The 14,855-nt window shown below is 46.4% G+C and overlaps 1 protein-coding gene across 1 annotated transcript in view; it reads right to left on the bottom strand.

Moving 5' to 3' along the window:
- SLC75A1 (solute carrier family 75 member 1) overlaps nucleotides 1–8,118 on the bottom strand; it is a 106,024-nt gene extending 97,906 nt beyond the window's left edge. Inside the window, exon 1 of the mRNA XM_077477880.1 lies at nucleotides 8,067–8,118. The gene's annotated coding sequence lies outside the window, so the exon portion shown is untranslated. The remainder of the gene's footprint in view (nucleotides 1–8,066) is intronic.
- Between the last annotated feature and the right edge of the window lie 6,737 nt (nucleotides 8,119–14,855).

Below are 14,855 nucleotides of genomic sequence, written 5' to 3'. Positions count from 1 at the left end.
TATTAATGAGCACTGTGTCATGAATAGACAGTCAAACACTCCCAGCACTCAGTGGTCCTCACCAAAGGTACAACCAACCATTATCACATATATGGTCAAAGTGTCCAGGGGATGCAGTCCTCCTTGGATGGGGATATCCCATGTGTAACTAAAAAAATCAAATAAGCAAACAATGAAATGCATACTCACAAAGGTGCACAAGTATATAGCATATACATGGAAGTATGACATGAGGTGGAACATTTTGGTCAGGGGTCTTCGAACTACAGCCATCCAGTTGTTCAGGAACTATATTTCCCATCATGCCTAGTCATGTCTGTGAATGTCAGAGTTTTACAATGCATCATGGGATGTGAAGTTCCACATCAGGTGGAGGGCCGTAGTTTGAACTTCCGTGATTTAGGTGTTTCTAATCCCTCACATGCGAATGCCGACACATTTCAGGGGCACACCCCCTTCTTCAGAGCTGTGCTGACCACTCGGATAATGCACTAGGGGTTTGCACCTTCCCTTGTTTTCTTTTCTGGTGCATTGTGTCATGCCTTACTGTGAGTTGCCTTACCCAGTGATGTGACTGACCTTAGGTGATATACAGAGCTGAAACAAATCCTCCTACATAAGTTGCACCTGTTTATCTGCAGTCTTCTCTTCTCTGTATCAGTACAAAGATGAAAATTTATAAGGCACATTTGAGGGTTCAGACAAAAGGGAGTGGAGAGAGCTGAAGACACTATGGACAGCTCAGTAAGGAGAGCTCTAAGAGCTGATTGGAGCCCCCCCCACACACAGTACACAGGAACAGAGCTGGGGCTGTCGATCAGCTGGAGATCCCTCCCTGTCACCTTTTTTCTCTTGGTGTCAGGAAAACTTGTAAGAAGTGATTCATGCTGACAGCAGAGGGGTGATGCAGCAGACAGAAATGACACTTTGTAAACCTCAGAGATGAAATATGAACCAAGCATATCCCTCTATAGTGTGTACTACCACTTTGAGGCAGGCCAATAATTTTGAATAAACTGCCAACCAGCACACAGGAACAGACCAAAAGGACAGACCTGCAGCATTTTTCTGATGCATTGCACCATAGCAGTAGAGAGGAACCGTGCGCTGTGGCTCATTGTAATGCATGCGTGCTGGAGTGGTGTTACCTTAGTGTGTTTGTGTACCATCCAAAATGGGGTGTAACATACCTTTACCTCTTGGATAGAGTAGAGTGTGATTAGAACACCTGTCAGGATTTTATTGCTGTCTGTGCTCCTGTTAGGGAGATTCACCCCCTCTATTTGTCCAGTTTACCATTATCACGAGAGTGAAAGTGAATGAAAATTCTAAATTTTGGGTTGTAATGAGAACAGGAAGAAGAGGAAATCTTCCTCTCACTTCCTGTTCTGGCTATAGGTAGCATTGCCACCTCATCCCTTTGAGCCCGAACACATGAATTACACAGGTTCTGGGGCTAATTTAATGCAGATAAGGCGCCAAGTGAGTTTAATTACCACCTTAATCAGCCACAGAAACTGGGTAATTAATATGTGTTCGGTTTTAAAGGGATGAAGTGGCAACCCTAGGTATAGGGTGAAGTGAAGGAAAAGCTCCATAATGGGACACAGATGGCAAAAAAACAAAAAACTGACAGGGGTTATAACCCTCCATCACTCTATCCAAAAAATGAAAAAAGGACCATTCCCCTGGCTGTCATGCTGATCCAATGTCTTTACACTTTATACATCACTGACCTGGAACAAGTACGCAGAGCTGGGAGTCTGACCTTCCTGATCTGAGAACTTCTTCCAGGTCGGTGACTGAGAAAGTATTGAAGTCAGTAATGGCAGTCCACATGTATCTCTCAATATGGCTGGGTTCAAACTGGTGTGTCTGCATTTCATGTTTGTTTAATGGGTTAGGTTTCCTTTCCTGTTCACACCTGAGCAACTGTCACGCTTCAGCCATCATGCAACAATGTATGTATATGAATTTAGGGGCTTGGGCACATGGCTGCGAGGGTGCCATACAGCGTGCATGGACTCCAGAACTACTGTGTAAGCTTCCGTGGGAAACACAGCTGCTCATAGACAGCGATAACAAAATGCAGCTATGCGATGCACATGGACGCATGCTCCAAATGTCGTCTGTCTGTTTTGGGGCATACGTCCATATGTGTGTGTGTATGCAAACCAGTAGCTTGTAATTGCTGTCTACGGGTAGCTGTATGCAGCAGCTGTGTGTTTTATGGAGGTTCTGGAGGCTCATGCACATTGTACAGCCCCCTTGCAGCCACGTGCAAGAGACCTTAATTTGTTTTCATTCACTCCCATTAATGTCTAGGGGGCCAAATATTATTATAAAATACTAAATACTAAATACTATTTCACACCTGTGCCATGATACAAGCTGCATGGCAGTGTGGTGTAATGATGCGATAGGGCCCCACAGGTAATGACTCTTGTCATTTTTATCCTATTTGTCAGTTTATTTTGTTATAGCTAAAAAGTGAAGGCAGATAACAAATTTTGGGTTGTCCTCAGAACAGGAATAGAGGGGAAATCTTCCAATGGGGACAGTTCTACTGACAATTAGGGATTCTCCCACTTCCTGCTGTGTCCATGGGATAGGAAGTAAAAGGGAAATCTCCCCAATAGGACACAGATGACATAAAAAAAAAACTGACAGGAGTTATAACTAGTGTTGTACCGATACCGAGCATTTGCTGGTACTCAGGCAAATGCTCCAATGCTTCACCCGATACCTGGACAGTCAGGGTGATCAGTGCGGATGGGGGAGTTACAACCACTGATCACCTTGTATAGATTTCAATAAAGCCTGACAGCCGTTTCTCCGCCTCTCTCTTGGCCCCCACCCACCACCTTCAGCTGCTTTAGTGAAATCTACACTGTGGTGATCAGTGCTTGTAACTTCCCTCAAAGCTGCATAGATCACCGCTGGACGGTCCCTGTATCCTCCTCTGTTCTGTGCTGCTGTCCCCCTCCATTGTCCTCCGCGTCCCCCTCCGTTCTGCTGTCCCCCTCCATTCCCCCTCCGTTCTGCTGTCAACCTCCATTCTCCTCCGTGTCCCCCTCCGTTCTCCTCCTCTGCCCCCTCGATCGTACAGGATGGAGAGCGGAGTAAATCTGGCTCCTTCCTTTTCTGAATGAACAGTCAGTGATAACTGACTCTGTCCATTCACATAACTGAAACATCATAACCTGCGTTTACGATGCTTCAGTTTATGAATGGAGAGGAGCCTCTGTCTCCTCTCCATTAATTTTCAGTGCTGCTGAGAAGGGGGCTGGGAAACATGTCCTCAGTCCCTTTCCCTGTCTCAAAGGGGAGATGTCAGGGGTCTGTTAAGACCCCTGATATCTTACCAAAGCCCCCCAACAGGGCTAATAATAATAAATAAAAAAAGGAATTGCAATAAATAAATAATAAAAAAGAAGTTAAAGTGGTTGTAAACCCTTACAACATACTTGGACCTACAGGTAAGCCTAGATTAAGGCTTACCCGTAGGTCCAAGAAATATCTCCTAAACCTACACGTTTAGGAGATATATGCCGAAAGACAGGCACCGTTGTCTAGGGCGCATACGCCTTAGACAGTGGTGAGCCGTGGTCAACGGCAATATGCCGCGAGTGGTGGCTCCCGTGTGCATGAGCAGGAGTGCCGTCATCGCGGCTTCGCCGAATGACAGCGGCGGAGCAGCGAGACCCACTGGACTACAGGGGACAGCGGTGACTTCGCTGGCTCCTGTGTCAGGTAAGTGACACATAATGGACTACTATGCGATGCATAGTAGTCCATTATGCTTTACCTTTGCAGGAAATGAAAGAGGAAGTAAACTCATCAGGGTTTACTTCCTCTTTAATTGTAAATAAAATAAAAAACAAAACACACTGACACTTTCCACTCCCCCCCCCCCCCCCCCTTAAAAAAAAGGAAAGCATTGTAATTAAAAAAAAAAATGTAAAAAATATTAAATTTTAAAAGCAAAAATACTACTGACACAATGTGTCATTGTCACATGACATTAAAGTATCGGTAATCGGCGAGTACTTGAAAAAAAGTATCGGTACTTGTACTCGGTCTTAAAAAGAGTGGTATCGGGACAACCCTAGTTATAACCATCCCTTGCTCTATCCAAAGTTTTAAAAAAGTTTTTTTTTTTTTTAACTACTTCCCATCCAGGCCAAATCTTTATATGCTGCTCTGTGCAAAACCGCTGTACGGAGCAGGTAAGTATAACATGTTTGATACTTAAAAAAACATTTTTTGAACCTTTATAATCCCTTTAGGAGTGTGGTTTAGGGGGTGAGGGGCACGTGTCCAGCTATGGAGGAGAGCGGTCACACCTGAACAGGGCTGTACACTACCCGGGCCGTTCTCCGGGGCTTACTGACCCACATGACTGGGTCACCCACTTATGTTCACCTTGGACAGGCAGTGCAATCTTCCCAGACCTTCCTCATGGTCTGATTAGAGGCCTTACTTTGCTCTCAGCCCATTACCAGAGACCAGGCCAGCAATTTCCAACATGGCGCCAGCTAAGGCTGCTCCAAAAATGACCCACCACAAAGACCTCACTACGTCCATGCTCCAGCAAGGTGAAGGTTTTGGAAAGACAAGGTTCTACTGGACCCAGTAATTACTCCATGGTATACAAAGATCTCCTGGCTTCAGACGCCTCCCTGGCAGTGAAATAGAGGCCCCATTTTTTTTCTTCTCTCTCTTTCTTCCTCTTCCCTACATATTTCCCTGTTTTGTAAGTGTTGTTCCTTAAAACGTTAACGTTTTTTGTGGGGTTTGTCCCTTGTTCTTCCCAAAGGCAAATCAGTTCATGACAACAAACACAAGGCCTTTGTCTACGGGACTTCACTCAATACCTAATACACATTACGTGAATGATACTTACTGTTCTACTTTCCCTGATTATCCTGGTTCCTGCATAATTATGTTTTATTGTTGTCTTGCTCAATGGAATTGTTCTGTGGCTGTTTACCTTTTTTCTTTGCTAATCAAAAATAAATTAATAAAAAAAAAAAAAAGTGTGGTTTGGGGGTGCAGACTATGCCTATGTTTTGCGTTATACCCTATATATGAGTGTACCATGAAATGTGATCATAAAGCAGTCATGTGTAGCTGGGAGGGTTTTTATAGAGGATCTAGGCGTGCCTCCATGTGACTTGTATAAAGGTTCCAGTGTGACAAAGTGCGTTTTGATCCCATAGAATCAACAGGAGTGAATGAAAACAAATTAAAGCGGAGTTCCACCCAAATGAAGTGTGACAGATCATACAAGTGATAGTGCATGAGCACAGACTTGTTAGATTTGTTATTGCATTTTTAGCACCCCCTAAGTGTCAGTGTTCTGCCAAAAACTGTCCCCCCATCGGATAGTGTCCGCCCCGTACTGCGCAGGCGCATCGCTTGCGCAGTATGGAGGACAAGGAGACTCTGAAAGTCTCCGAAGATGAACGGCGCCTGCGCATTTGCTAGTACCTTCTGCCGTGAGTCCAGGTTCAAGCACCACCATGCAAGTGGACATACAGTAGCACTTAGTAACAGGGCCGCTTGGCACGCTTCGGGCACGGCCTCACTGCGCTCGGCCATTTTTTTTATTCTGACTCTATGTCCACTTGGATGGTGGGGCTTGAACCTGGACTCAGTGCGCCGGCCATCTTCGGAGACCTTCGGCGTCTCCTTGTCCTCCGTACTGCGCAAACGCAGTACAGGGCAGACACTATCCGACGGGGGACAGTATTCGACACAACACCGGTTCACATTAGTGCGCTCTGGAGATTGCATGTGACTCGCACCAGGCTACGATGTCTGTGTGATGCGATTCTAGCCATACAGATGGTATGGCTGAATTCGCACTGCATTCGGAACAAACTCGCACAGGACCATTTTTTTTGGTCTGCACCAGCATTGGATTGCATGTTTACACCCTTGCGATCCGATTCTTGTCCGAACTTTCAGTTTGCAGTGCCATATGTGAACTGAAATGGGGGTGTCATTAGCACTGTATTGCCACTTCCAGCAATTTGTATTTGGCAGTGTGAACTGCCTTGCAAGTCAGGAGCGCTGTGGGAACCCGCAGTGCATTCACAGTGTTCCCGCATTGCACCTATGTGAACCGGGACTAAATGCTGCTTAAGCTGCAAAAGGCAGTGGATGGGGCTGTTTACATGCCATAGTCAGGATGCTTCACACCAATGGCAAAAAAAATACCCAACCTGTAGTGAACGGTTGAACGGGGAAGTGCCACAGATGTCCTGCAATGCACATGGTTGTGGTATGTTTGTTGCCCAAAGTTAGTTTAAAACAGGTGGTAGGGAGTCACATCACCCCCTCCCTGCCTGTCAATGGCCTCTGAACACGAATCTGAACATGGATCGCTTTTCAGAGGAGTAGATTTTGACACACATCTAAATCTAGTCTAATGCCTCATTCACACGGGGCAATTAGCTGCGTCCTCCATGCACTGCCATCATTTACTGGCACAGGTGTTGCGTGCATCCCCATGCTGGTATCCCATTGTTGTCTATTGGGACATGCGGTCGGCTGCATGGGCACAGGAGTCGTGTCCCAATATGACATGCGGGGGTGGCTCCCCGAACGTTTGGGGACCTGCATGTCATATTGGGACACAGCAGCTATGTAGACGCACGTCCCAATATACAATGAGATGCCGGCATGGGGGTCCACGCAACACCTGTACCAGTAAAATGGTGTTACTTCAGGGCGATTTCAAAGCCGCAGATCATTGTGATTTGCATTGCCGATTTAATTGCGGATTCATTTAACAGAAGCCTATGCAAGTCACAATGAAATCAGAAAAAGAGTAGTGCAGAAACCCCTTTTCATTATCGCTGCGGCATATGAAGGTTCCATCGCTGGCAATGGGGTGCGACTTGTCATGCGAATTGGAACTCAAATTTCAGGACAAGTTGCACCTGTGTAAATGGGGGCTTAAGCCGTGTCCACACAGTGCGATTAGTGGAGTAGATTTGACACACAGCTAAATCTAGTCCAATGTCTCATTCACACGGGGCGATTAGCTGCGTCCTTTATGGACCTACAATTGCCCCGTGTGAACGAGGCATTAGACTAGATTTAGCTGTGTGTCAAAATCGACTCCGCTAATCGCACTGTGTGGACACGGCCTAAGCCCCCATTTACACAAGTGCGACTTGTCATGCACTTTGAGTTCCAAAACACAAGTCGCACCCCATTGCCGGCAAAGGAACCTTCATATGCCACAGCGATAATGAAAAGGGGTTTCTGCACTACTTGCATAGACTTCTGTTAAATTAAGCCGCACTTAAAATAGCAGTGCAATTCGCGCTAAAGTAGCACAATTTAAAAGCAGCACCAGAGTAAACCCGGGGCTAAGGCCCCATTCGCATTCGGGACCTTCCAGCATTGTGCGCAGAAGCACACACATTCCGGAAAATGCGAAAAACACAAATTATTCATTATTATCTATTAATTGGTAAAGGCACCCCAAACGCGGCTAACAGATGTGTGTTTTGTCATGTGACAAATGCGCCAAAACATGCGAAGCTCAAAGCCCCGAAAAGGTGCGGCAGCTTCTTTTGGCGCACTGTTTGCGCAGGAAGCATCTTATTCAAGTGAATAGACTGCCCTTTTTGTGTCACACATTCATTTAATGTGTAAATGTGAATGAGGCCCTACAAAAAACACACCAGAAACGCAGGAATAAAAGTCCAGGACAATACAGAGCCACAGGTGTGACCATAAAGTTTACCTCATCCCATCTACTGGCTGCTACAGTACAGTGCATGCTCGCTGTACTCATACTGCCGTCTACAGACAACCCCTATTACACTCAGTGGGGGATACACTGCACCGCCCCCTACTGGCCGCACTCGACACACCTTCCTGAGACCCCCATACCTGATACATCCCCACCGTGTACGTGTACGTGTCCGGGACCGCCCCCCCCCCCCCCCCCCTAGCAATTATCGGTAATGGTGACTCCCGTAGACCCAGAGTGTGCCCGTCAGTGATGGTGACCCCCTCATACACCGCTCATGTCCCACACTCACCACACTTCCTGGCCGCTGTGTGATCGGTGTATGGAGAGTCTTCCCTCCCCCCTCTCCTCCTCCTACCGATCCTCCTCCCCGCCATCACCCGGCTCCATCCTCCCCTCACACTCATCATGACGTGCTCTCTTCTCCCCATCTCCATCCATATTGTGTATATGAGGCCCTAATACTCATTACTGAGCTATGACGAGTTCTCTTCTCCCCATCTCCATCCATACTGTGTATATGAGGGCCTAATACTCATCACTGAGCTATGAGGTGCTCTCTTCTCCCCATCTCCATCCATACTGTATATATGAGGCCCTAATACTCATCACTGAACTATGACGTGCTCTCTTCTCCCCATCTCCATCCATACTGTATATATGAGGCCCTAATACTCATCACTGAGCTATGACGCCCCCTCATCTCCTTCCTTACTTCGTCCATACTGTGTGTGTGTGTGTGTGTGTGTGTGTGTGTGTGTGTGTGTGTATATATATATATATATATATATATATATATATATATATACACACACACACACACACACAGGGCTGGTGCAAGCATTTTTGACACCCTAGGCAAAACCTAATTTTGCTGCCCCCCTGATCACACCCCCTTTTCCCTGCTCATGTATAATTAATTAAATAAACTTTAATGAAGCACCCAAATGCAGCCTCACCAGCACCCATCAAATGCATCCTCACCAGCGCTCATCAAATGCATCCTCACCAGCGCTCATCAAATGCATCCTCACCAGCACCCATCAATGCAGCCTCACCAGCGCTCATCAAATTCAGCCTCACCAGCGCTCATCAAATGCAGCCTCACCAGCGCCCATCAAATGCAGCCTCACCAGCGCTCATCAAATGCAGCCTCACCAGCGTCCATCAATTGCAGCCTCACCAGCACCCATCAATGCAGCCTCACGAGTGCACATCAATGAATGTTGGCTTGCTTCCATTCATTCGGGAGTCGGGACACAGACACAGTCCTCTGCCACCGCTGTGCCTCTGAGAGCTTTGAGGTGCGCTCTTCTCCCCATTTACATCCATACTGTGTATATGAGGGCCTAATACTCATCACTGAACTATGACGCCCCCTCATCTCCTTCCTTACTCCATCCATACTCTATATATATATATATATATATATATATGCAGCCTCACCAGCCCACACCAAATGCAGCCTCACCAGCACCCATCAAATGTAACCTCACCAGCGCCCATCAAATGCAGCCTCACCAGTGCCCATCAAATGCAGCCTCACCAGTGACCATCAATTGCAGCCTCACCAGCGCCCATCAATTGCAGCCTTTGCCAGCGCCCATCAAATGTAGCCTCACCAGTGCCCATCAAATGCAGCCTCACCAGTGCCCATCAAATGCAGCCTCACCAGTGCCCATCAATTGCAGCCTCACCAGCGCCCATCAATTGCAGCCTCACCAGTGCCCATTAAATTCAGCCTCACCAGCACCCATCAATTGCAGCCTCACCAGTGCCCATTAAATGTAGCCTCACAGCGCCCATCAAATGCAGCCTCACCAGTGCCCATCAAATGCAGCCTCACCAGCGCCCATCAATTGCAGCCTCACCAATGCCCATCAATTGCAGCCTCACCAGTGCCCATCAAATGCAGCCTCACCAGCGCCCATCAAATTCAGCCTCACCAGCGCCCAGCAAATGCAGCCTCACCAGTGCCCATCAAATGCAGCCTCACCAGCACCCATCAATGCAGCCTACCAGTGCCCATCAATGAATGTTTGCTTGCTTCCATTCATTTGGGAGTCGGGACACAGACACAGTCCTCTGCCACCGCTCTGCCTCTGACACTATGTGCGAACAGAGTGGCTGCTGCCTGCTGATGCTGAGACTTAGTTGCTTGCTGCAGAGAGAAAAGAGTAGGAACACGAGTGGCCGGGCGCCCTAGGCAGCAGGGTGCCCTAGGTGGCTGCCTAGTTTGCCTAGTGGTAGCACCGGCCCTATATATATATATATATATATATATATATGTCTAATACTGATCACTGGTGTCCCCAGAATGGAAATAAAGTAAAAGTAAAGGCATTTTCCATTAGTGTTGAATAAAGTGGGAAGATATTAGAACCCCTGTCAGTTTTTTTTGCTGTTTGTGCCCCCCTAAAGGCCTATACACACAATCTGAAAATCGGACGAAAATACCACTTTTGATGCAATTGTACGATAATCCGGATCGTTAATACAGAGCTTTTGAGAGCCGATTATGACAGTTCATCCAATATTCGATTGGACAAGCACGATTTTCCTCGTACGATACCAGATCCTACGATTTCCGTAGGTGGACAAACAGGACAATTGGCTGTTACTAGAAGAAGACTCAACAAAAAGTCTGAGGAACCCTCCCAAGGACCAATACGGCTGTACCAATACAGGCCCCCACACTGGTGGCGGCTGCCACTGCAGTAACCGAAGGGTCTTGCCATCGGCTCTATATTTCCATTTCTGTAGCTTCTGAATAACCAACTATCAATGTAGTTGGACAAAAAAGATAATTGGCTTTTTCCTAGAAGAAGACTCAACAAAAAGTCTGAGGAATGCTCCTAGGGACAAGGCACGGCTGTTCCAACACATGTCCCTACACTGGTGGCGTCTGCCACTCCAGTAATCGGGGGGTCCTCCCATCAGCCCTCTATTTCCCTTTCTGCAGGAGCTTTAAGGTTAAATAAAAATATCACATTCTAAAGGGAAAGATAGAATGAGGGGGAGTATGGAAGAGGGAGAGATGGAGGAAAAGGAAGGTTGGGGGAAATAAAGGGGTGTGAGGGTTCAGTTAAAGTAATGCAGTGCCATATAGCAAAAAATGGCCTGGTCATGAAGGGGGTTAAATCTTCCAGAGGTCAAGTGAATAAACTTCACTAAAACCTGGAGTTAGACTTTTTTTTTATTTCACAAGTTTTGCAGAGTTAGGCCGCGTACACACGGGCGGATTGTCTGCCCAACTAAGTTCGTCAGACAATCCGACAGACAGTCCGTTCAAAATTTGAATGAACGGACTTGACCACATACGATGAGCAGACAGTCCGCTGAAAGCGTGCGCAATGACGTGTACAGCACGTACGGCGGGACTAGAAAAATGACGTCCTATACACTGCAATGCAACCTTCAGCCGTGTAAATCGTTTCTGAGCATGCGCCATACTTAGTCCGTCCAACTTGCCTACACACGAGTGGACTGTCCGCTGAAACCAAGTTTGGACGGACAAAACCAAGTTTGAACGGACAAAATTACGGAAATTCCGTAAGACTTTGTTCGTCAGACAGTCCGCTGAAAAAGTCCGCTGAAGCCCACACACGAGCGGATTGTCCGCTGAAACACGGTTCAGCGGACTAAGTTGGACAGACAATCCGCCCGTGTGTACGCGGCCTTAGGCTTTAACAGAGCAAAAAGGGATAAATAGGAGAAATAGGTTGTTAGTGGTTTGTATGCCCTTTAGAATGGAGGATTTATGAAATGTTAATGAATTTCTCCTGCGGTAATGGGAGCCGGGCATGTGCCAACAGATGGAGCCCGGGATAATAATATAGACACCGCTATCACAGGCTCCGCCTCCCATCCTGCAGGGGGCACGTCACCCCTCCCCCACCATGCCGGCATACAGCAGGATTATCTATAATTATCTTGTACTCCTTTCGTGTATATATTAAACTACTGAAGTCCTGGGCCTAAAACGAAGGGGGCCACATCTCCCTTTTTATCTAATAAAGGGTTTCTCAAGGGGGAGGAGCCATTCTGGGTGGTCAATGTGGATGGTGAAGCAGCTACCAAAGATGAACAGATCAGTGAAATGGGCCTTTAATTGATACCTAGGGGATATCAAAGCCTAAGTTTAGTTACATTGTTTAACCACTTGACAACTGGGCACTTAAACCCCCCTTGTGACCAGACCAATTTTCAGCTTTCAGTGCTCTCACACTTTGAATGACAAGTACTCAGTCATGAGTCATGTAACACTGTACCCAAATTAATTTTTTGTCCTTTTTTCCCAAAATAGAGCTTTCTTTTGGTGACCTCTGGGTTTTTTTATTTTTTTGCGATATAAATGAAAAAAGACCGAAAATTTTGAAAAAAAATGCATTTTTCTTTGTTTCTGTGATAAAATTTAGCAAATTATTAATTTTGCTTCATACATTTTGGCCACAATTTATACTGCTACATATCTTTGTTAAAAATAACCCAAATTAGTGGATATTATTTGGTCTTTGTGAAAGTTAGAGAGTCTACAAGCTGTGGTGCAAATCATACAAAATTGATCTGAAGTACTGGTGGACTATCTCATTTCTTGAGACCCTAACAAGCCAGTACAAATACCCCCCAAATGACTCCTTTTTTGAAAGTAGACATTCCAAGGTATTTAGTAAGAGGCATGGTGAGCTTTTTGATGTTGTCATTTTTTTCCCCCAATTCTTTGCAAAATTAAGATTTTTATTTATTTTTTTCACAAAATTGTCATTGTAATACTGTATGTTATTTCTCTCACATGGCATGTGTATACCACAAATGACACCCCAAAATACATTCTGCTACTCCTGAGTATTATGATAACACGTGTGGGACTTTTCCACAGCCTAGCCACTCAGAGAGGCCCAACATGCAGGGAGCGCCATCAGGTGTTCTAGGAGCATAAATTACACATCTAACTTGTTGACTACCTATTAAACTTTTGAAGGCCCTGGAGCACCAGGACAATGACAAGTGACACTGATGTGGCACTGATGACACGTGAAACTGATGTGGCACTGATGACAGATGGCACTAATATGTGGCACTGATTACATGTGACACTGATGACAGATGGCACTAATTTTTGGCACTGATGATAGCTGGCACTTATACGTGGCACTGATGACAGGTGGCACTAATATGTGGCACTGATGACAGATAGCACTAATACGTGGCACTGATGACACGTGACACTGATGACAGATGGCACTGATATGTGGCATTGATGACACGTGACACTGAAAACAGATGGTACGTGACACTGACAGGTGCACTGATGACAGATGGCACTGATACGTGGCACTAATATGTGACACTGATATGGCACTGATGACAGGTGGCACTATGTGGCACTGATGACACGTGGCACCGATGACAGATGGCACTGACAGGTGGCACTGAGGACAAATGACACTGACAGGTGGCACTAGGGACAGATGGCACTGACAACAGGTGGCACTGGGGACAGATGGTACTGACAGGTGGCAGTGGGGACAGATGGCAGTGACATTGTGGGCACTTTATTTTCCGTGTTTTTTCTTTTTCTACTTACGGCTGCTGCAGCCGTTCATCTCTCCGTCCTCTCACGCTGTCTCTGTGTGAGGAGGGAGAGCCAGCGATGAGAGATGATCTCATATGTTTATCTCCTAGATTGTAAGCTCTAACGAGCAGGGCCCTCTGATTCCCCCTGTTTTGAATTGTATTGTATTGTAATGTCTACCCTAATGTTGTACAGCGCTGCGTAAACTGTCGGCGCTATATAAAACCTGTATAATAATAATAATCTCTCATTGGACATGCCAATCCCGCTGTAAACGGCCTCTGTGATTGGCCATTTATAGCGATCTGTGACCAGCACAGAACTTCCCAGATGCGTGCTCGCGGGAGTGCTCATTGTGGAAGTAAACAGAAGGACGTCCACAAGCAGTGTCCCTTGTACTGTTTGCTTCTGTATATGTTGAAGTTTTCCATCTTCCGCCTTCACCTCCCCCCTCATGTTAGTAAATGTCCAGCAGTGTTCCAGGGGTTAACACAGCCACTGGACCTATCATAAGCCCTCATCAAGAGTGCCGACTATGCTTGCCCTTCCCCACCCCCCTCCTCCAATCATAGAAGCTGTACTATAGCTTCTATAAATGAAAAGCTCTCTATGAATGGAAGGAAAGGAAGAAGGAATGAAAGATCTACCTCCTCCATTCATAGAGCATTTTCATTGATGGAAGCTATGGTAGCACTTTTATGAATGGTGAAGGAGGGAAGGGGGGGCAGAAAGGGTGGGCAGTTCCGAGGAGAGATTATGGCGGGTCCAGTGGCTGGAGAGCAGAGGATGGAATATTTCCATAAAGACAGCGGACACCAGCACAAGGGACAATTCTCACTGAATAGAAAGTACCGTCCCTTGTTCTGATTAAAAGAGAAGTAACGGTTTTGGGTTCTTTCCATATTTATACTTACCTAGGTGGATGAAGTAGTGTAGGTACCTCTACACTGAGAACTGAGCGATCGAACACCACAGATGGCTCAGTTCTCACAGCTCCCTGAGCAGAGAGCTGCTGACTGTCAATCATCAGCTCTCCACTCTGCTCCTCCTCGCTCATTGGAGCGCTGAGCTGTGGTGGGGATGGGGAGCGGTCATCTCAGACTCTCAGCAACTCGCTTATAGGCTGAGAAGGGTGTCAGTCCAGGCACCTGGCAGATCCAGACTTTATTGTCGTGATGACGTGGTGCCTGGACTGATTCATGTGACATTGCAGGAGTGCAAAACGAATTGCACTTCTGTGATCAATAAGAGAAGCCCAGCCAAACGAGCTCAGGCAGGTATGCCTGGAGGGAGACCACCCCTCCTTAAATGTATAGGGATGCACATGACACCCAGCAGGGACACAAGAAGAGCTGGGGTGCCTTGATGTGGCCACTGTGGCTTACACATACAATGCATCCGGAAAGCATTCACAGCGCTTCACTTTTTCCACATTTTGTTATGTTGCAGCCTTATTCCAAAATGGATTAAATTCATAATTTTCCTCAAAACTACCCCATAATGACA

This window comes from Lithobates pipiens, unplaced genomic scaffold, assembly GCF_037356315.1.
Source record: "Lithobates pipiens isolate NorthernLeopardFrog02 unplaced genomic scaffold, aLitPip1_a1.2 Scaffold_13, whole genome shotgun sequence".
Classification (NCBI taxonomy): domain Eukaryota; kingdom Metazoa; phylum Chordata; class Amphibia; order Anura; family Ranidae; genus Lithobates; species Lithobates pipiens.
The sequence above is the reverse complement of the archived record's forward strand: the minus strand, read 5'-3'. Positions and strand labels throughout refer to the sequence as shown.